Source organism: Panulirus ornatus, chromosome 16 (assembly GCF_036320965.1).
Source record: "Panulirus ornatus isolate Po-2019 chromosome 16, ASM3632096v1, whole genome shotgun sequence".
Lineage (NCBI taxonomy): Eukaryota > Metazoa > Arthropoda > Malacostraca > Decapoda > Palinuridae > Panulirus > Panulirus ornatus.
This window is the reverse complement of record NC_092239.1, coordinates 29,509,923-29,531,490: the sequence shown is the minus strand read 5'-3', so window position 1 is coordinate 29,531,490 and position 21,568 is coordinate 29,509,923.

The window sequence follows — 21,568 nt, the reverse complement described above, 5'->3', positions numbered from 1 at the left end:
TTCTCGTCCCAAGCCTCTCTCTCCTGTCTTGCATGACTCTCGTCCCAAACCTCTTTCTCCTTTCCTGCCTGACTCTCGTCCCAAGCCTCTCTCTCCTGTCCAGCCTTAATCTTGTCTAAAGCCTCCCATTCCTGTCCTGCCTGACTCTCGTACCAAGACTCTCTCTCTCTTGTCCTGCCTGACTCTCGTCCTAAGCTTCACTGTCCTGTCCTGCTTGATTCTTGATCCAAGCTTCTTTATATTGCCCTGCCTGACTCTTGTCCCAAGCCTCTTTCTCCTGTCCTATCTGACTCTCGTCACTGTCTCTCCTGTCCGGCCTGACTCTCGTCCCAAGCCTCACTCTCCTGTCGTGCCTGACTCTCATACCAAGCCTCTCTCTCCTTTCCAGCCTGACTCTTCTCCCCATCCCCTCTGTCCTGTTATTCCTGAGTCTCCCCCCAAGCCCCACTCTCCTGTCCTGCCTGACTCTGGTCCCAATTCCCTCTCTCCTGTCCTGCCTGACTCTCATGTGAAGCCGCTCTCTTCTGTCCTGCCTGACTCCCGTCCCAAGCCTCTCTCTCCTTTCCTGCCCGACTATCTCCTTAAGCATATCTCGCCTCTCATGCCTGACTTTCGTCCCAAGCCTCACTCTACTCTCCCGCGCGACTCTCGTCCCAAGCCTCTTTCTCCTGTCCTGCCTGACTCTTCTCCAAAGCCTCTCTCTCCAGTCCTGCCTGACTTTCGTCCCACGACTCTCTCTCCTGTCCTAGCAGACTCTCATCCTAAGCCTTTTTCTCCTGTCCTGCCCGACTCTTGTCTCAAGCCTCTCTCTCCTGTCCTGTCTGACTCTTTTCCCCTGCCTCTCTTTCCCGTCCTGTCTGACTTCCGTCCCACAACTTTCAATCTTGACCTGACTGCCTCTCATCCCAGGCCTCTCTCTCTCCGGACCTGCCTGACTCTCGTCCCAAGACTCTCCTGTCCTGCGTGACTCTCGTTCCAAGTGGCTCTCTCCTGTTCTGCGTGACTCCCATCCCTAGCCACTCTATCCAGTCCTGCCTGACTATAGTCCCAAGCCCGTCTCTTCAGTCCTGTCTGACTCTCCTCCCAAGCCTTTCTCTCCTATCCTGCCTGACTCTCGTGCCAAGCCTCTCTCTCCTGTCCTGCCTGACTTTCGTCCCACGACTCTCAGTCCTCTCCTGACTGACTCTCATCCCCAGCCTCTTTCTCCTGACCTTCCTGAGTCTAGTCACTAGCCTCATTATCCTGTCCTGCCTGACTCTCAAACCAAGCCTCTCTCTCCTCTCCTACCTGACTCGTCAAAAGCCTCTTTTTTCTGTGCTGCCTGACTCTCGTCCCAAGCCTATCTCTCCCATTCCGCCTGACTCTCGTACAAAGTCTCTCTCTACTCTCCTGCCTGTCTCTCGTCTCAAGCCGATATCTCATGTAATGCCTGACTCTCGTCACAAGCCTCTCTCTCCTCTCCTTCCTGACTCTCTCCTCAAGCCTCTTTCTCCTCTTATGCCTGATTCTCCTCCTAAGCCTCTCTCTACTGTCCTGGCCGACTCTCGTCCCAAGTATCTCTCTCCTGTCCTGCCTGACTCCAGTACAAAGCCTTTTTTTCCTATTCTGTCTAAGACTCGTCTTAAGCCTCTCTCTCCTGTCCTGTATGACTCTAGTCCCAAGCCTCTCTCTTCTGTCCTGTCTAACTCTCGTCCTTAGCCTCTCTCTCCTGTCTTGCCTGACTATCTTCCCCAGCCACTCTCTCCTGTCCTGCCTGACTCTGGTACCGAGCGTCTCTCTCCTGTCCTGCCTTACTCTCGTCCCAAGCCTCTATATCCTCTCCTGCATGACTCTCGTCCCAAGCCTGTCTCTCCCGTCCTACCTGACTCACGTCCCTAGCCTCTCTCTCCTGTCCTACCTGACTCTAGTTCCAAGCCCCTATCTCCAATCCTGCCTGACTCTCCTATCAAGCCTTTCTCTCCTGTCCTGCCTGACTCTCATCCCAAGCCTCTCTCTCCTGTCCTGCCTAACTTTCGCCCCACGACTCTCTGTCATCTTCTGATTGATTCTCACCCCAAGCCTCTCTCTCCTGACCTGTCTGAGTGTCGTCCCAAGACTCTTTTTCCTGTGCTCCCTGACTCTCGTACCAAGCCTATCTCTCCCTTTCTGCCTGACTCCCGTACCAAGTCTCTCTCTACTCTCCTGCCTGACTCTCGTTTCAAGGCTCTCTCTCCTGTCATTCCTGATTCTCGTCCCAAACCTCTCTCTCCTGTCCTGCCTGACTCTCTCCTCAGGCCTCTTTCTCCTCTCATGCCTGACTCTCGTCCCAAGCCTCGCTCTCCTGTCCTGCACGACTCTCGTCCCAACCCTCTCTCTCCTGTCCTGCCTGACTCTCGTCCCAAGCATTTTTCACCTGTCCTCTCAAAGACTCGTACCGAGCTTCCGTCTACTGTCCTGTATGATTCTCGGCCCAAGCCTGTCTCTTCTGTTCTGTCTGACTCTCGTACCTAGCCTCTCTCTCCTGTCCTGCCTGACTCTCTTCCCAAGCCACTATCTCCTGTCCAGCCTGACTCTGGTCCCGAGATTTTCTTTCCTGTCCTGCCTGACTCTCGTCCCAAGCTTCTCTCTCCTGTCCTGCCTGAATCTCGTCCCAAGCCTCTCTCTCCTTTCCAGCCTGACTCTCGTCTCAAGATTCTGTCTCCTATCCGGAATGACTCTCGTCCCAAGCCTCTCTCTCCTGTCCTTCTTGAATCTCGTCCCAAGCCTCTTTCTCCTGTGTTGCCTAACGTTTGTCCCCAACCTCTTCCTCCTTTCCAGCCTTAATCTTGTCCAAAGCCTCCCTTTCCTGTCCTGCTTGACTTTCGTCTCATGCCTCTCTCTCCTCTCCTGCCTGGATCTCGTCCCAAGACTCTCTCTCCTGTCCTGCCTGACTCTCGTCCTAAGCTTCACTCTCCAGTCCTGCAAAACTCTCGATCAAAGCCTCTGTATCTTGCCCTGCCTGACTCTCCTCCCAAGCCTCTTTCTCCTGTAATAATTGACTCTCGGTAAAAGCCTGTGTCTCTTGTCTGGCCAGAGTCTCGTACAAAGGCTCTCTCTCCTGTCCGGACTGACTCTCGTCACAAGTCTCACTCTTCTGTCCTGCCTAACTCTGGTCCCAGGCCTCTCTCTCCTGTACAGCCTGACTCTTCTCCCCAGCCCCTCTCTCCTGTTATGCCTGACTCTCCTCCCAAGACACACTTTCCTGTCTTGCCTGACTCTCGTCCTAATTCACTCTCTCCTGTCCTGCATGACTCTCGTGTTAGGCCCCTCTCTCCTGTCCTGTCTGACTCTCGTCCTATGCTTCTCTCTCATGTCCTGCCTGACTTTCTCCTGACTGACTCTCTCTTGCACTAAGTCTCTCTCTACTCTCCTGCCTGACTCTCGTCCCAAGCCACTCTCTCCTGTGCTGCCTGACTCTCGTCATAAACCTCTTTTTCCTGTCCAGCCTTAATCTTGTCCCAAGCCTCCCTTTCCTTTCCTGCCTGACTCTCGTCCCAAGCCTCTCTCTCCTGTCTTGCCTGACTCTCGTCCCAAACCTCTTTCTCCTTTCCTGCCTGACTTTCGTCCTAAGCCTCTCTCTCTCCTGTCTAGCCTTAATCTTTTCTAAAGCCTCCCATTCCTGTCCTGCCTGACTCTCGTCCCAAGACTCTCTCTCTCTTGTCCTGCCTGACTCTCGTTCTAAGCTTCACTCTCCTGCCCTGCTTAATTCTTGATCCAAGCGTCTGTATCTTGCCCTTCCTGACTCTCGTCCCAAGCCTCTTTCTCCTGTCCTATCTGACTCTCGTCACTGTCTCTCCTGTCGTGCCTGACTCTCATACCAAGCCTCTCTCTCCTTTCCAGCCTGACTCCTCTCCCAATCCCCTCTCTCCTGTTATTTCTGAGTCTCCTCCCAAGCCCCACTCTCCTGTCCTGCCTGACTCTGGTCCCAATTCCCTCGCTCATGTCCTGCCTGACTCTTATGTGAAGCCACTCTCTTCTATCCTGCCTGACTCTCGTCCCAAGCCTCTCTCTCCTTTCCTGCCCGACTATCTCCTTAAGCATATCTCTCCGCTCATGCCTGACTCTCGTCCCAAGCCTCACTCTACTCTCCCGCGCGACTGTCGTCCCAAGCCTCTTTCTCCTTTCCTGCCTGACTCTTCTCCTAAGCATCTCTATCCTGTCTCACCAGACTTTCGTCCCACGACCCTCTCTCCTGTCCTAGCAGACTCTCATACTAAGCCTTTTTCTCCTGTCCTTCCCGACTTTCGTCTCAAGCCTCTCTCTCCTGTCCTGTCTGACTCTTGTCCCCTGCCTCTCTCTCCTGTCCTGTCTGACTTCCGTCACACAACTTTCAATCTTGTCCTGACTGACTCCCATCCCAGGCCTCTCTCTCTCCGGACCTGCCTGACTCTCGTCCCAAGCCTCTCTCTCCTGTCCTGTTTGGCTCTCGTTCCAAGTGTCTCTCTCCTCTCCTGCGTGACTCCCATCCCTAGCCACTCTCTCCAGTCCTGCCTGACTCTAGTCCCAAGCCCGTCTCTTCAGTCCTGTCTGACTCTCCTCCCAAACCTTTCTCTCCTATCCTGCCTGACTCTCGTGCCAAGCCTCTCTCTCCTGTCCTGCCTGACTTTCGTCCCACGACTCTCAGTCCTCTCCTGACTGACTCTCATCCAAAGCCTCTTTCTCCTGATCTTCCTGAGTCTCGTCCCTAGCCTCATTCTCTTGTCCTGCCTGACTCTCAAACCAAGCCTCTCTCTCCTCTCCTGCCTGACTTTCGTCCCAAGCCTCTTTTTTCTGTGCTGCCTGAATCTCGTCCCAAGCCTATCTCTTCAATTCTGCCTGACTCTCGTACCAAGTCTCTCTCAATTCTCCTGACTGTCTCTCGTCTCAAGCCCCTCTCTCCTGTCATGCCTGACTCTCGTCACAAGTCTCTCTCTCCTCTCCTGCCTGACTCTCTCCTCAAGCCTCTTTTTCCTCTCATGCCTGACTCTCCTCCTAAGCCTCTCTCTACTGTCCTGGCCGACTCTCGTCCCAAGCCTCTCTCTCCTGTCTCTCCTGACTCTAGTCCTAAGCCTTTTTTTCATATCCTGCCTAAGACTCGTCTTAAGCCTCTCTCTCCTGTCCTGTATGACTCTAGTCATAAGCCTCTCTCTTCTGTCCCGTCTGACTCTCGTCCCTAGCCTCTCTTTCCTGTCCTGCCTTACTCTCTTCCCCAGCCACTCTCTCCTGTCCTGACTGACTCTGGTCCCGAGCGTCTCTCTCCTATCCTTCCTTATTCTCGTCCCAAACCTCTATATCCTCTCCTGCCTGATTCTCGTCCCAAGCCTGTCTCTCCCGTTCTGCCTGACTCCCGTATCAAGTCTCTCTCTGCTCTCCTGCCTGACTCTCGTCTCAAGGCCCTCTCTCCTGTCCTTCCTGATTCTCGTCTCAAACCTGTCTCTCCTGTCCTGCCTCACTCTCTCCTCATGCCTCTTTCTCCTCTCATGCCTGACTCTCGTCCCAAGCCTCTCTCTCCTGTTCTACCCGACTCTCGTCCCAACCCTCTCTCTCCTGTCCTGCCTGACTCTCGTCCCAAGCCTCTTTCACTTGTCCTGTCTGAGACTCGTTCCAAGCTTCCCTCTACTGTCCTGTCTGACTCTCGTCCCAAGCCTCTCTCTCCTGTCCTGCCTGACTCTCTTCACAAGCCACTATCTCCTGTCCTGCCTGACTCTGGTCCCGAGAGTCTCTTTCCTGTCCTGCCTGACTCTCGTCCCAAGCTTCTCACTCCTGTCCTGCATGACTCTCTTCCCAAGATTCTGTCTCCTATCCGGAATGACTCTCGTTCCAAGCCTCTCTCTCCTGTCCTCCCTGAATCTCGTCCCAAGCCTCTTTCTCCTGTGTTGCCTAACGTTTGTCCCAAACCTCTTTCTCCTTTCCAGCCTTAATCGTGCCCCAAGCCTCCCTTTCCTGTCCTGCTTCACTTTCGTCCCATGCCTCTCTCTCCTCTCCTGCCTGGATCTCGTCCCAAGACTCTCTCTCCTGTCCTGCCTGAATCTCGTCCTAAGCTTCAATCTCCGGTCCTGCCTGACTCTCGATCAAAGCCTCTGTATCTTGCCCTGCCTGACTCTCCTGCCAAGCCTCTTTCTCCTGTGATAACTGACTCTCGGTAAAAGCCTGTCTCTCCTGTCTGGCCAGAGTCTCGTCCAAAGGCTCTCTCTCCTGTCCGGCCTGACTCTCGTCCCAAGTCTCACTCTCCTGTCCTGCCTGACTCTGGTCCCAGGCCTCTCTCTCCTGTCCAGCCTGACTCTTCTCCCCAGCTCCTCTCTCCTGTTATGCCTGACTCTCCTCCTAAGACACACTTTCCTGTCTTTCCTGACTCTCGTCCTAATTCACTCTCTCCTCTCCTACCTGACTCTCGTGTCATGCCCCTCTATCCTGTCCTATCTGACTCTCGTCCTATGCTTCTCTCTCATGTCTTGCCTGACTCTCTCTTGACTGACTCTCTCTTGCACTAAGTCTCTCTCTACTCTCCTGCCTGAATCTCGTCCCAAGCCCCTCTCTCCTGTGCTGCCTGAATCTCGTCATAAACCTCTTTCTCCTGTCCATCCTTAATCTTGTGCCAAGCCTCCCTTTCCTTTCCTGCCTGACTCTCGTCCCAAGCCTCTCTCTCCTGTTTAGCCTGACTCTCGTCCCAAACCTCTTTCTCCTTTCCTGCCTGACTCTCGTCCCAAGCCTCTCTCTACTGTCCAGCCTTAATCTTTTCCTAAGCCTCCCTTTCCTGTCCTGCCTGACTCTCGTCCCAAGAGTCTCTCTTTCTTGTCCTGCCTGACTCTCGTCCTAAGCTTCACTCTCCTGTCCTGCTTGATTCGTGATCCAAGCGTCTGTATCTTGCCCTGCCTGACTCTCGTCCCAAGCCTCTTTCTCCTGTCCTATCTGACTCTCGTCACTGTCTCTCCTGTAAGGCCTGACTCTCGTACCAAGCCTCACTCTCCTGTCGTGCCTGATTCTCATCCCAAGCCTCTCTCTTCTTTTCAGCCTGACTCTTTTCCACATCCCCTCTCATCTGTTATTCCTGAGTCTCCTCCAAAGCCCCAATCTTCTGTATTGCCTGAATCTGGTCCCAATTCCCTCTCCCCTGTCCTGCCTGACTCTTGTGTGAAGCCGCTCTCTTCTTTCCTGCCTGACTCTCGTCCCAAGCCTCTCTCTCCTTACCTGCCCGACTATCTCCTTAAGCATATCTCTCCTCTCATGCCTGACTCTCGTCCCAAGCCTCACTCTACTCTCCCGCGCGACTCTCGTCCCAAGACTCTTTCTCCTCTCCTGCCTGACTCTTCTCCGAAGCCTCCATCGCCTGTCCTGCCTGACTTTCGTCCCACGACGCTCTATCCTCTCCTGGCAGACTCTCATCCTAAGCCTTTTTCTCCTGTCCTGCCCGACTCTCGTCTCAAGCCTCTCTCTCCTGTCCTGTCTGACTCTTGTCCCCTGCCTCTCTCTCCTGTCCTGTCTGACTTCCGTCACACTAATTTCAATCTTGTCCTGACTGACTCTCATCCCAGGCCTCTCTCTCTCCGGACCTGCCTGACTCTCGTCCCAAGCCTCTCTCTCATGTCCTACGTGACTCTCGTTCCAAGTGTCTCTCTCCTGTCCTGCGTGACTCCCATCTCTAGCCACTCTCTCCAGTCCTGCCTGACTCTAGTCCCAAGCCCGTCACTTCAGTCCTGTTTGACTCTCGTCCCTAGCCTTTCTCTCCTATCCTGCATGACTCTCGTGCCAAGCCTCTCTCTCCTGTCCTGCCTGACTTTCGTCCCACGACTCTCAGTCCTCTCCTGACTGACTCTAATCCCAAGCCTCTTTCTCCTGACCTTTCTGAGTCTCGTCCCTAGCCTCATTCTCCTGTCCTGCCTTAATCTCATCCAAAACCTCTCTCTCCTCTCCTGCCTGAATCTCGTCCCAAGCCTCTTTTTTCTGTGCTGCCTGAATCTCGTCCCAAGACTATCTCTCCCATTCTGCCTGACTCTCGTACCAAGTCTCTCTCTACTCTCCTACCTGACTATCGTCTCAAGCCCTTCTCTCCTGTCATGCCTGACTCTCGTCACAAGCCTCTCTCTCCTGTCCTGCCTGACTCTCTCCTCAAGCCTCTTTCTCCTCTCATGCCTGACTCTCCTCCTAAGCCTCTCTCTACTGTCGTGGCCGACTCTCGTCCCAAGCCTCTCTATCCTGTTCTGCCTGACTCTAGTCCCAAGCCTTTTTTTTCATGTCCTGCCAAAGACTCGTCTTAAGCCTCTCTCTCCTGTCCTGTCTGACTCTCGTCAAAAGCCTCTCTCTTCTGTCCTGTCTGACTCTCGTCCCTAGCGTCTGTCTCCTATCCTGCCTTACTCTCTTCCCCAGACACTCTCTCCTGTCCTGCCTGACTCTGGTCCCGAGCCTCTCTCTCCTGTCCTGCCTTACTCTCGTCCTAAGCCTCTATATCTTCTCCTGCCTGACTCTCGTCCCAAGCCTGTCTCTCCCGTCCTGCCTGACTCACGTCCTTATCCTCTCTCTCCTGTCCTACCTGACTCTAGTCCCAAGCCCCTCTCTCTAGTCCTGTCTGACTCTCCTATCAAGCCTTTCTCCCCTGTTCTGCCTGACTCTCATCCCAGGCCTCTCTCTCCTGTCCTGACTGACTTTCGTCACACGACTCTCTGTCATCTCCTGATTGATTCACATCCCAAGCCTCTCTCTCCTGACCTGCCTGAGTGTCGTCCAAAGACTCTTTTTCCTGTGCTCCCTGACTCTCGTCCCAAGCCTATCTCTCCCGTTTTACCTGACTCCCGTACCAAGCCTCTCTCTACTCTCCTGCCTGACTCTCGTCTCAAGCCCCTCTCTCCTGTCCTTCCTCATTCTCTTCCTAAGCCTCTCTCTTCTGTCCTGTCTGACTCTCTCCTCAAGCCTCTTTCTCCTCTCATGCCTGACTCTCGTCCCAAGCCTCTTTTTCCTGTCCTGCCTGACTCTCGTCCCAAGCCTCTTTCACCTGTCTTGTCTGAGACTCGTACCAAGATTCTCTCTACTGTCCTCTCTGACTCTCGTCCCAAGCCTCTCTCTTCTGTCCTTTCTGACTCTCGTCCCTAGACTCTCTCTCCTGCCCTGCCTCACTCTCTTCCCAAGCCACTCTCTCCTGTCCTGCCTGACTCTACTCGCGAGCCTCTCTTTCATGTCCTGCCTGACTCTCGTCCCAAGCTTTTCTCTCCTGTCCTGGCTGACTCTCGTCCTAAGCCTCTCTCTCCTTTCCAGCCTTAATCTCGTCCCAAGCCTCTGTCTCCTATCCGGAATGACTCTCGTCCCAAGCCTCTCTCTCCTGTCCTCCCTGACTCTCGTCCCAAGTCTCTTTCTGCTGTGTTGCCTAACATTTCTCCCAAAGCTCTTTCTCCTATCCAGCCTTAATCTTGTCCAAAGCCTCCCTTACCTGTCCTTCCTGAATCTCTTTCCATGCCTCTCTCTCATCTCCTGCCTGGATCTCGTCGCAAGACTCTCTCCTGTCCTGCCTGACTTTCGTCCTAAGCTTCACTCTCCAGTCCTGCAAAACTCTCGATCAAAGCCTCTGTGTCTTACCCTGCCTGACTCTCCTCCCAAGCCTCTTTCTCCTGTAATACCTGACTCTCGGTAAAAGCCTGTCTCTCCTGTCTGGCCAGAGTGTCGTTCAAAGGCTCTCTCTCCTGTCCGGCCTGACTCTCATCCCAAGCCTCACTCTCCTGTCCCTCCTGACTCTGGTCCCAGGCCTCTCTCTCCTGTACAGCCTGACTCTTCTCCTCAGCCCCTCTCTCCTGTTATGCCTGACTCTCCTCCTAAGCCGCACTTTCCTGTCTTGCCTGACTCTGGTCACAATTCACTCTCTCCTGTCCTACCTGACTCTCGTGTAAGGCCCTTCTCTCCCGTTCTGTCTGACTCTCGTCCAATGCTTCTCTCTCATGTCCTGCCTGACTCTCTCCTGACTGACTCTCTCTTGGACTAAGTCTCTCTCTACTCTCCTGCCTAACTCTCGTCCCAAGCACCTCTCTCCTATGCTGCCTGACTCTCGTCCCAAGCACCTCTCTCCTATGCTGCCTGACTCTCGTCATTAACCTCTTTCTCCTGTCCAACCTTAATCTTGTCCCAAGCCTCCCTTTCCTTTCCTGCCTGACTCTCGTCCAAAGCCTCTCTCTCCTGTCTTGCCTGACTCTCGTCCCAAACATCTTTCTTCTTTTCTGCCTGACTCTCATCCCAAGCCTCTCTCTCCTGTCCTGCCTGACTTTCGTCCCACGACTCTTTGTCATATCCTGATTTATTCTCATCCCAAGCCTCTCTCTCCTGACCTGCCTGAGTGTCGTCCCAAGACTCTTTTTCCTGTGCTCCCTGACTCTCGTCCCAAGCCTATCTCTCCAGTTCTGCCTGACTCCCGTATCAAGCCTCTCTCTACTCTCCTGCCTGACTCTCGTCTCAAGCCCCTCTCTCCTGTCCTTCCTCATTCTCTTCCTAAGCCTCTCTCTTCTGTCCTGCCTGACTCTCTCCTCAAGCCTCTTTCTCCTCTCTTGCCTGACTCTCGTCCCAAGCCTCTCTTTCCTGTCCTGCCTGACTCTCGTCCCAAGCCTCTTTCACCTGTTCTGTCTGAGACTCATCTCAAGATTCTCTCTACTGTCCTGTCTGACTCTCGTCCCAAGCCTCTCTTTTCTGTCCTTTCTGACTCTCGTCCCTAGCCTCTCTCTCCTGTCCTGCCTGACTCTCTTCCCAAGCCACTCTCTCTTGTCCTGCCTGACTCTACTCCCGAGCCTCTCTTTCATGTCCTGCCTGACTCTCGTCCCAAGCTTTTCTCTCCTGTCCTGCCTGACTCTCGTCCTAAGCCTCTCTCTCCTTTCCAGCCTTAATCTCGTCCCAAGCCTCTGTCTCCTATCCGGAATGACTCTCGTCCCAAGCCTCTCTCTCCTGTCCTCCCTGACTCTCGTCCCAAGTCTCTTTCTGCTGTGTTGCCTAACTTTTCTCCCAAACCTCTTTCTCCTGTCCAGCTTTAATCTTGTACAAAGCCTCCCTTTCCTGTCCTTCCTGAATCTCTTCCCATGCCTCTCTCTCATCTCCTGCCTGGATCTCGTCGCAAGACTCTCTCTCCTGTCCTGCCTGACTTTCGTCCTAAGCTTCACTCTCCAGTCCTGCAAAACTCTCGATCAAAGCCTCTGTATTTTACCCTGCCTGACTCTCCTCCCAAGCCTCTTTCTCCTGTAATACCTGACTCTCGGTAAAAGCCTGTCTCTCCTGTCTGGCCAGAGTCTCGTTTAAAGGCTCTCTCTCCTGTCCGGCCTGACTCTCATCCCAAGCTTCACTCTCCTGTCCCTCCTGACTCTGGTCCCAGGCCTCTCTCTCCTGTACAGCCTGACTCTTCTCCTCAGCCCCTCTCTCCTGTTATGCCTGACTCTCCTCCTAAGCCGCACTTTCCTGTCTTGCCTGACTCTGGTCACAATTCACTCTCTCCTGTCCTACCTGACTCTCGTGTAAGGCCCTTCTCTCCCGTTCTGTCTGACTCTCGTCCAATGCTTCTCTCTCATGTCCTGCCTGACTCTCTCCTGACTGACTCTCTCTTGGACTAAGTCTCTCTCTACTCTCCTGCCTAACTCTCGTCCCAAGCACCTCTCTACTATGCTGCCTGACTCTCGTCCCAAGCACCTCTCTCCTATGCTGCCTGACTCTCGTCATTAACCTCTTTCTCCTGTCCAACCTTAATCTTGTCCCAAGCCTCCCTTTCCTTTCCTGCCTGACTCTCGTCCAAAGCCTCTCTCTCCTGTCTTGCCTGACTCTCGTCCCAAACATCTTTCTCCTCTCCTGCCTGACTCTCATCCCAAGCCTCTCTCTCCTGTCCTGCCTGACTTTCGTCCCACGACTCTTTGTCATATCCTGATTTATTCTCATCCCAAGCCTCTCTCTCCTGACCTGCCTGAGTGTCGTCCCAAGACTCTTTTTCCTGTGCTCCCTGACTCTCGTCCCAAGCCTATCTCTCCCGTTCTGCCTGACTCCCGTATCAAGCCTCTCTCTACTCTCCTGCCTGACTCTCGTCTCAAGCCCCTCTCTCCTGTCCTTCCTCATTCTCTTCCTAAGCCTCTCTCTTCTGTCCTGCCTGACTCTCTCCTCAAGCCTCTTTCTCCTCTCTTGCCTGACTCTCGTCCCAAGCCTCTCTTTCCTGTCCTGCCTGACTCTCGTCCCAAGCCTCTTTCACCTGTTCTGTCTGAGACTCATCTCAAGATTCTCTCTACTGTCCTGTCTGACTCTCGTCCCAAGCCTCTCTTTTCTGTCCTTTCTGACTCTCGTCCCTAGCCTCTCTCTCCTGTCCTGCCTGACTCTCTTCCCAAGCCACTCTCTCTTGTCCTGCCTGACTCTACTCCCGAGCCTCTCTTTCATGTCCTGCCTGACTCTCGTCCCAAGCTTTTCTCTCCTGTCCTGCCTGACTCTCGTCCTAAGCCTCTCTCTCCTTTCCAGCCTTAATCTCGTCCCAAGCCTCTGTCTCCTATCCGGAATGACTCTCGTCCCAAGCCTCTCTCTCCTGTCCTCCCTGACTCTCGTCCCAAGTCTCTTTCTGCTGTGTTGCCTAACTTTTCTCCCAAACCTCTTTCTCCTGTCCAGCTTTAATCTTGTACAAAGCCTCCCTTTCCTGTCCTTCCTGAATATCTTCCCATGCCTCTCTCTCATCTCCTGCCTGGATCTCGTCGCAAGACTCTCTCTCCTGTCCTGCCTGACTTTCGTCCTAAGCTTCACTCTCCAGTCCTGCAAAACTCTCGATCAAAGCCTCTGTATCTTACCCTGCCTGACTCTCCTCCCAAGCCTCTTTCTCCTGTAATACCTGACTCTCGGTAAAAGCCTGTCTCTCCTGTCTGGCCAGAGTCTCGTTTAAAGGCTCTCTCTCCTGTCCGGCCTGACTCTCATCCCAAGCTTCACTCTCCTGTCCCTCCTGACTCTGGTCCCAGGCCTCTCTCTCCTGTACAGCCTGACTCTTCTCCTCAGCCCCGCTCTCCTGTTATGCCTGACTCTCCTCCTAAGCCGCACTTTCCTGTCTTGCCTGACTCTGGTCACAATTCACTCTCTCCTGTCCTACCTGACTCTCGTGTAAGGCCCTTCTCTCCCGTTCTGTCTGACTCTCGTCCAATGCTTCTCTCTCATGTCCTGCCTGACTCTCTCCTGACTGACTCTCTCTTGGACTAAGTCTCTCTCTACTCTCCTGCCTAACTCTCGTCCCAAGCACCTCTCTACTATGCTGCCTGACTCTCGTCCCAAGCACCTCTCTCCTATGCTGCCTGACTCTCGTCATTAACCTCTTTCTCCTGTCCAACCTTAATCTTGTCCCAAGCCTCCCTTTCCTTTCCTGCCTGACTCTCGTCCAAAGCCTCTCTCTCCTGTCTTGCCTGACTCTCGTCCCAAACATCTTTCTCCTCTCCTGCCTGACTCTCATCACAAGCCTCTCTCTCCTGTCCTGCCTGACTTTCGTCCCACGACTCTTTGTCATATCCTGATTTATTCTCATCCCAAGCCTCTCTCTCCTGACCTGCCTGAGTGTCGTCCCAAGACTCTTTTTCCTGTGCTCCCTGATTCTCGTCCCAAGCCTATCTCTCCCGTTTTACCTGACTCCCGTACCAAGCCTCTCTCTACTCTCCTGCCTGACTCTCGTCTCAAGCCCCTCTCTCCTGTCCTTCCTCATTCTCTTCCTAAGCCTCTCTCGCCTGTCCTGCCTGACTCTCTCCTCAAGCCTCTTTCTCCTCGCATGCCTGACTCTCGTCCCAAGCCTCTCTTTCCTGTCCTGCCTGACTCTCGTCCCAAGCCTCTTTCACCTGTTCTGTCTGAGACTCATCTCAAGATTCTCTCTACTGTCCTGTCTGACTCTCGTCCCAAGCCTCTCTTTTCTGTCCTGTCTGACTCTCGTCCCTAGACTCTCTCTCCTGTCCTGCCTGACTCTCTTCCCAAGCCACTCTCTCCTGTCCTGCCTGACTCTAGTCCCGAGCCTCTCTTTCATGTCCTTCCTGACTCACGTCACAAGCTTTTCTCTCCTGTCCTGCCTGACTCTCGTCCTAAGCCTCTCTCTCCTTTCCAGCCTTAATCTCGTCCCAAGCCTCTGTCTCCTATCCGGAATGACTGTCGTCCCAAGCCTCTCTCTCCTGTCCTCCCTGACTCTCGTCCCAAGTCTCTTTCTGCTGTGTTGCCTAACTTTTCTCCCAAACCTCTTTCTCCTGTCCAGCCTTAATCTTGTCCAAAGCCTCCCTTTCCTGTCCTTCCTGAATCTCTTCCCATGCCTCTCTCTCATCTCCTGCCTGGATCTCGTCGCAAGACTCTCTCTCCTGTCCTGCCTGACTTTCGTCCTAAGCTTCACTCTCCAGTCCTGCAAAACTCTCGATCAAAGCCTCTGTATCTTACCCTGCCTGACTCTCCTCCCAAGCCTCTTTCTCCTGTAATACCTGACTCTCGGTAAAAGCCTGTCTCTCCTGTCTGGCCAGAGTGTCGTTCAAAGGCTCTCTCTCCTGTCCGGCCTGACTCTCATCCCAAGCCTCACTCTCCTGTCCCTCCTGACTCTGGTCCCAGGCCTCTCTCTCCTGTACAGCCTGAATCTTCTCCTCAGCACCTTTCTCCTGTTATCCTGACTCTCCTCCTAAGCCGCACTTTCCTGTCTTGCCTGACTCTTGTCCCAATTCACTCTCTCCTGTCCTACCTGACTCTCGTGTAAGGCCCTTCTCTCCTGTTCTGTCTGACTCTCGTCCAATGCTTCTCTCTCATGTCCTGCCTGACTCTCTCCTGACTGACTCTCTCTTGGACTAAGTCTCTCTCTACTCTCCTGCCTAACTCTCGTCCGAAGCACCTCTCTCCTATGCTGCCTGACTCTCGTCCCAAGCACCTCTCTCCTATGCTGCCTGACCCTCGTCATTAACCTCTTTCTCCTGTCCAGCCTTAATCTTGTCCCAAGCCTCCCTTTCCTTTCCTGCCTGACTCTCGTCCCAAGCCTCTCTCTTCAGTTCTGTCTGACTCTCGGCCCTAGCCTCTCTCTCCTGTCCTACCTGACTCTCTTCCCCAGCCACTCTCTCCTGTTCTGCATGACTCTGGTCCCGAGCCTCTCTCTCCTGTCTTGCCTTACTCTCGTCCCTAGCCTCTATATCCTCTCCTGCCTGACTCTCGTCCTAAGCATGTCTATCCCGTCCTGCCTGACTCACGTCCCTATCCTCTCTCTCCTGTCCTACCTGACTCTAGTCCCAAGCCCCTCTCTCCAATCATGTCTGACTCTCCTATCATGCCTTTCTCTCCTGTCCTGCCTGACTCTCATCCCAAGCCTCTCTTTCCTGTCCTACCTGACTTTCGTCCCAAGACTCTCTGTCATGTCCTGATTGATTCTCATCCCAAGCCTCTCTCTCCTGACCTGCCTGAGTGTCGTCCCTAGACTCTTTTTCCTGTGCTCCCTGACTCTCTTCCAAAGCCTATCTCTACCGTTCTACCTGACTCCCGTACCAAGTCTCTCTCTACCTTTCTGCCTGACTCTAGTCTCAAGCCCCTCTCTCCTGTCCTTCCTGATTCTCGTCCCAAACCTCTCTCTCCTGTCCTGCCTGACTCTCTCCTCAAGCCTCTTTCTCCTATCATGCCTGACTCTCGTCCCAAGCCTCTCTCTCCTATCCTGCCCGACTCTCGTCCCAAGCCTCTCTCTCCTGTCCTGCCTGACTTTCGTCCCAAGCCTCTTTCATCTGTCCTGTCCGACTCTCGTCCCAAGTCTCCCTTTCCTGTCCTGCCTGACTCTCATCCCAAGCCCCTCTCTCCTGTGCTGCCTGACTCTCGTCATTAACCTCTTTCTCCTGTCCAGCCTTAATCTTGTGCCAAGCTTCCCTTTCCTTTCCTGCCTGACTCTCGTCCCAATCCTCTCTCTCCTGTCTTGGTGACTCTCGTCCCACACATCTTTGTCCTTTTCTGCCTGACTCTTGTCCCAAGCCTCTCTCTCCTGTCAAGCCTTAATCTTGTCCTAAGCCTCCCTTTCCTGTCCTGCCTGACTCTCGTCCCAAGGCTCTCTCTCTTTTGTCTTCCTGACTCTCGTCCTAAGCTTCACTCTCCTCTCCTGCTTGATTCTTGATCCAAGCCTCTGTATCTTGCCCTGCCTCATATCGTCCCTAGCCTCTTTCTCCTGTCCTATCTGACTCTCGTCACTGTCTTTCCTGTCCGGCCTGACTCTCGTCCCTAGCCTCTCTTTCCTGTCCTGCCTTACTCTCTTCCCCAGCCACTCTCTCCTGTCCTGACTGACTCTGGTCCCGAGCGTCTCTCTCCTATCCTTCCTTATTCTCGTCCCAAACCTCTATATCCTCTCCTGCCTGATTCTCGTCCCAAGCCTGTCTCTCCCGTTCTGCCTGACTCCCGTATCAAGTCTCTCTCTGCTCTCCTGCCTGACTCTCGTCTCAAGGCCCTCTCTCCTGTCCTTCCTGATTCTCGTCTCAAACCTGTCTCTCCTGTCCTGCCTCACTCTCTCCTCATGCCTCTTTCTCCTCTCATGCCTGACTCTCGTCCCAAGCCTCTCTCTCCTGTTCTACCCGACTCTCGTCCCAACCCTCTCTCTCCTGTCCTGCCTGACTCTCGTCCCAAGCCTCTTTCACTTGTCCTGTCTGAGACTCGTTCCAAGCTTCCCTCTACTGTCCTGTCTGACTCTCGTCCCAAGCCTCTCTCTCCTGTCCTGCCTGACTCTCTTCACAAGCCACTATCTCCTGTCCTGCCTGACTCTGGTCCCGAGAGTCTCTTTCCTGTCCTGCTTGACTCTCGTCCCAAGCTTCTCACTCCTGTCCTGCATGACTCTCTTCCCAAGATTCTGTCTCCTATCCGGAATGACTCTCGTTCCAAGCCTCTCTCTCCTGTCCTCCCTGAATCTCGTCCCAAGCCTCTTTCTCCTGTGTTGCCTGACTTTTGTCCCAAACCTCTATCTCCTATCCAGCCTTGATCTAGTCCCAAGCCTCACTTTCCTGTCCTGCCTGACTCTCGTTACATCTCTATATCTTCTCCTGCCTGACTCTCGTCCCAAGCCTGTCTCTCCCGTCCTGCCTGACTCACGTCCTTATCCTCTCTCTCCTGTCCTACCTGACTCTAGTCCCAAGCCCCTCTCTCTAGTCCTGTCTGACTCTCCTATCAAGCCTTTCTCCCCTGTCCTGCCTGACTCTCATCCCAGGCCTCTCTCTCCTGTCCTGACTGACTTTCGTCACACGACTCTCTGTCATCTCCTGATTGATTCACATCCCAAGCCTCTCTCTCCTGACCTGCCTGAGTGTCGTCCAAAGACTCTTTTTCCTGTGCTCCCTGACTCTCGTCCCAAGCCTATCTCTCCCGTTTTACCTGACTCCCGTACCAAGCCTCTCTCTACTCTCCTGCCTGATTCTCGTCTCAAGCCCCTCTCTCCTGTCCTTCCTCATTCTCTTCCTAAGCCTCTCTCTTCTGTCCTGCCTGACTCTCTCCTCAAGCCTCTTTCTCCTCTCATGCCTGACTCTCGTCCCAAGCCTCTTTTTCCTGTCCTGCCTGACTCTCGTCCCAAGCCTCTTTCACCTGTCCTGTCTGAGACTCGTACCAAGATTCTCTCTACTGTCCTCTCTGACTCTCGTCCCAAGCCTCTCTCTTCTGTCCTTTCTGACTCTCGTCCCTAGACTCTCTCTCCTGCCATGCCTCACTCTCTTCCCAAGCCACTCTCTCCTGTCCTGCCTGACTCTACTCGCGAGCCTCTCTTTCATGTCCTGCCTGACTCTCGTCCCAAGCTTTTCTCTCCTGTCCTGCCTGACTCTCGTCCTAAGCCTCTCTCTCCTTTCCAGCCTTAATCTCGTCCCAAGCCTCTGTCTCCTATCCGGAATGACTCTCGTCCCAAGCCTCTCTCTCCTGTCCTCCCTGACTCTCGTCCCAAGTCTCTTTCTGCTGTGTTGCCTAACATTTCTCCCAAAGCTCTTTCTCCTGTCCAGCCTTAATCTTGTCCAAAGCTTCCCTTACCTGTCCTTCCTGAATCTCTTTCCATGCCTCTCTCTCATCTCCTGCCTGGATCTCGTCGCAAGACTCTCTCCTGTCCTGCCTGACTTTCGTCCTAAGCTTCACTCTCCAGTCCTGCAAAACTCTCGATCAAAGCCTCTGTATCTTACCCTGCCTGACTCTCCTCCCAAGCCTCTTTCTCCTGTAATACCTGACTCTCGGTAAAAGCCTGTCTCTCCTGTCTGGCCAGAGTGTCGTTCAAAGGCTCTCTCTCCTGTCCGGCCTGACTCTCATCCCAAGCCTCACTCTCCTGTCCCTCCTGACTCTGGTCCCAGGCCTCTCTCTCCTGTACAGCCTGACTCTTCTCCTCAGCCCCTCTCTCCTGTTATGCCTGACTCTCCTCCTAAGCCGCACTTTCCTGTCTTGCCTGACTCTGGTCACAATTCACTCCCTCCTGTCCTACCTGACTCTCGTGTAAGGCCCTTCTCTCCCGTTCTGTCTGACTCTCGTCCAATGCTTCTCTCTCATGTCCTGCCTGACTCTCTCCTGACTGACTCTCTCTTGGTCTAAGTCTCTCTCTACTCTCCTGCCTAACTCTCGTCCCAAGCACCTCTCTCCTATGCTGCCTGACTCTCGTCCCAAGCACCTCTCTCCTATGCTGCCTGACTCTCGTCATTAACCTCTTTCTCCTGTCCAACCTTAATCTTGTCCCAAGCCTCCCTTTCCTTTCCTGCCTGACCCTCGTCCTAATTCACTCTCTCCTGTCCTACCTGACTCTCGTGTCATGCCCCTCTATCCTGTCCTATCTGACTCTCGTCCTATGCTTCTCTCTCATGTCTTGCCTGACTCTCTCTTGACTGACTCTCTTGCACTAAGTCTCTTTCTACTCTCCTGCCTGAATCTCGTCCCAAGCCCCTCTCTCCTGTGCTGCCTGAATCTCGTCATAAACATCTTTCTCCTGTCCATCCTTAATCTTGTGCCAAGCCTCCCTTTCCTTTCCTGCCTGACTCTCGTCCCAAGCCTCTCTCTCCTGTTTAGCTTGACTCTCGTCCCAAACCTCTTTCTCCTTTCCTGCCTGACTCTCGTCCCAAGCCTCTCTCTACTGTCCAGCCTTAATCTTTTCCTAAGCCTCCCTTTCCTGTCCTGCCTGACTCTCGTCCCAAGAGTCTCTCTTTCTTGTCCTGCCTGACTCTCGTCCTAAGCTTCACTCTCCTGTCCTGCTTGATTCGTGATCCAAGCGTCTGTATCTTGCCCTGCCTGACTCTCGTCCCAAGCCTCTTTCTCCTGTCCTATCTGACTCTCGTCACTGTCTCTCCTGTAAGGCCTGACTCTCCTGTCGTGCCTGACTCTCATCCCAAGCCTCTCTCTCCTTTTCAGCCTGACTCTTTTCCACATCCCCTCTCATCTGTTATTCCTGAGTCTCCTCCAAAGCCACAATCTCCTGTATTGCCTGACTCTGGTCCCAATTCCCTCTCCCCTGTCCTGCCTGACTCTTGTGTGAAGCCGCTCTCTTCTTTCCTGCCTGACTCTCGTCCCAAGCCTCTCTCTCCTTACCTGCCCGACTATCTCCTTAAGCATATCTCTCCTCTCATGCCTGACTCTCGTCCCAAGCCTCACTCTACTCTCCCGCGCGACTCTCGTCCCAAGACTCTTTCTCCTCTCCTGCCTGACTCTTCTCCGAAGCCTCCATCGCCTGTCCTGCCTGACTTTCGTCCCACGACGCTCTATCCTCTCCTGGCAGACTCTCATCCTAAGCCTTTTTCTCCTGTCCTGCCCGACTCTCGTCTCAAGCCTCTCTCTCCTGTCCTGTCTGACTCTTGTCCCCTGCCTCTCTCTCCTGTCCTGTCTGACTTCCGTCACACTAATTTCAATCTTGTCCTGACTGACTCTCATCCCAGGCCTCTCTCTCTCCGGACCTGCCTTACTCTCGTCCCAAGCCTCTCTCTCATGTCCTACGTGACTCTCGTTCCAAGTGTCTCTCTCCTGTCCTGCGTGACTCCCATCTCTAGCCACTCTCTCCAGTCCTGCCTGACTCTAGTCCCAAGCCCGTCACTTCAGTCCTGTTTGACTCTCGTCCCTAGCCTTTCTCTCCTATCCTGCATGACTCTCGTGCCAAGCCTCTCTCTCCTGTCCTGCCTGACTTTCGTCCCACGACTCTCAGTCCTCTCCTGACTGACTCTAATCCCAAGCCTCTTTCTCCTGACCTTTCTGAGTCTCGTCCCTAGCCTCATTCTCCTGTCCTGCCTTAATCTCATCCAAAACCTCTCTCTCCTCTCCTGCCTGAATCTCGTCCCAAGCCTCTTTTTTCTGTGCTGCCTGACTCTCGTCCCAAGACTATCTCTCCCATTCTGCCTGACTCTCGTACCAAGTCTCTCTCTACTCTCCTACCTGACTCTCGTCTCAAGTCCTTCTCTCCTGTCATGCCTGACTCTCGTCACAAGCCTCTCTCTCCTGTCCTGCCTGACTCTCTCCTCAAGCCTCTTTCTCCTCCCATGCCTGACTCTCCTCCTAAGCCTCTCTCTACTGTCGTGGCCGACTCTCGTCCCAAGCCTCTCTATCCTGTTCTGCCTGACTCTAGTTCCAAGCCTTTTTTTTCCTGTCCTGCCAAAGACTCGTCTTAAGCCTCTCTCTCCTGTCCTGTCTGACTCTCGTCAAAAGCCTCTCTCTTCTGTCCTGTCTGACTCTCGTCCCTAGCGTCTGTCTCCTATCCTGCCTTACTCTCTTCCCCAGACACTCTCTCCTGTCCTGCCTGACTCTGGTCCCGAGCCTCTCTCTCCTGTCCTGCTTTACTCTCGTCCTAAGCCTCTATATCTTCTCCTGCCTGACTCTCGTCCCAAGCCTGTCTCTCCCGTCCTGCCTGACTCACGTCCTTATCCTCTCTCTCTTGTCCTACCTGACTCTAGTCCCAAGCCCCTCTCTCTAGTCCTGTCTGACTCTCCTATCAAGCCTTTCTCCCCTGTCCTGCCTGACTCTCATCCCAGGCCTCTCTCTCCTGTCCTGCCTGACTTTCGTCACACGACTCTCTGTCATCTCCTGATTGATTCACATCCCAAGCCTCTCTCTCCTGACCTGCCTGAGTGTCGTCCAAAGACTCTTTTTCCTGTGCTCCCTGACTCTCGTCCCAAGCCTATCTCTCCCGTTTTACCTGACTCCCGTACCAAGCCTCTCTCTTCTCTCCTGCCTGACTCTCGTCTCAAGCCCCTCTCTCCTGTCCTTCCTCATTCTCTTCCTAAGCCTCTCTCTTCTGTCCTGCCTGACTCTCTCCTCAAGCCTCTTTCTCCTCTCATGCCTGACTCTCGTCCCAAGCCTCTTTTTCCTGTCCTGCTTGACTCTCGTCCCAAGCCTCTTTCACCTGTCCTGTCTGAGACTCGTACCAAGATTCTCTCTACTGTCCTCACTGACTCTCGTCCCAAGCCTCTCTCTTCTGTCCTTTCTGACTCTCGTCCCTAGACTGCCTCGTCCTGCCTCACTCTGGTCCCGAGCCTCTCTCTCCTGTCCTGCCTTACTCTCGTCCTAAGCCTCTATATCCTCTCCTGCCTGACTCTCGTCCCAAGCCTCTCTCTCCCGTCCTGCCTGACTCAAGTCCCTAGCCTCTCTCTCCTCTCCAGCCTTACTCTCGTCCGAAGCCTGTCTCTCTACCTTCCGGCATGAA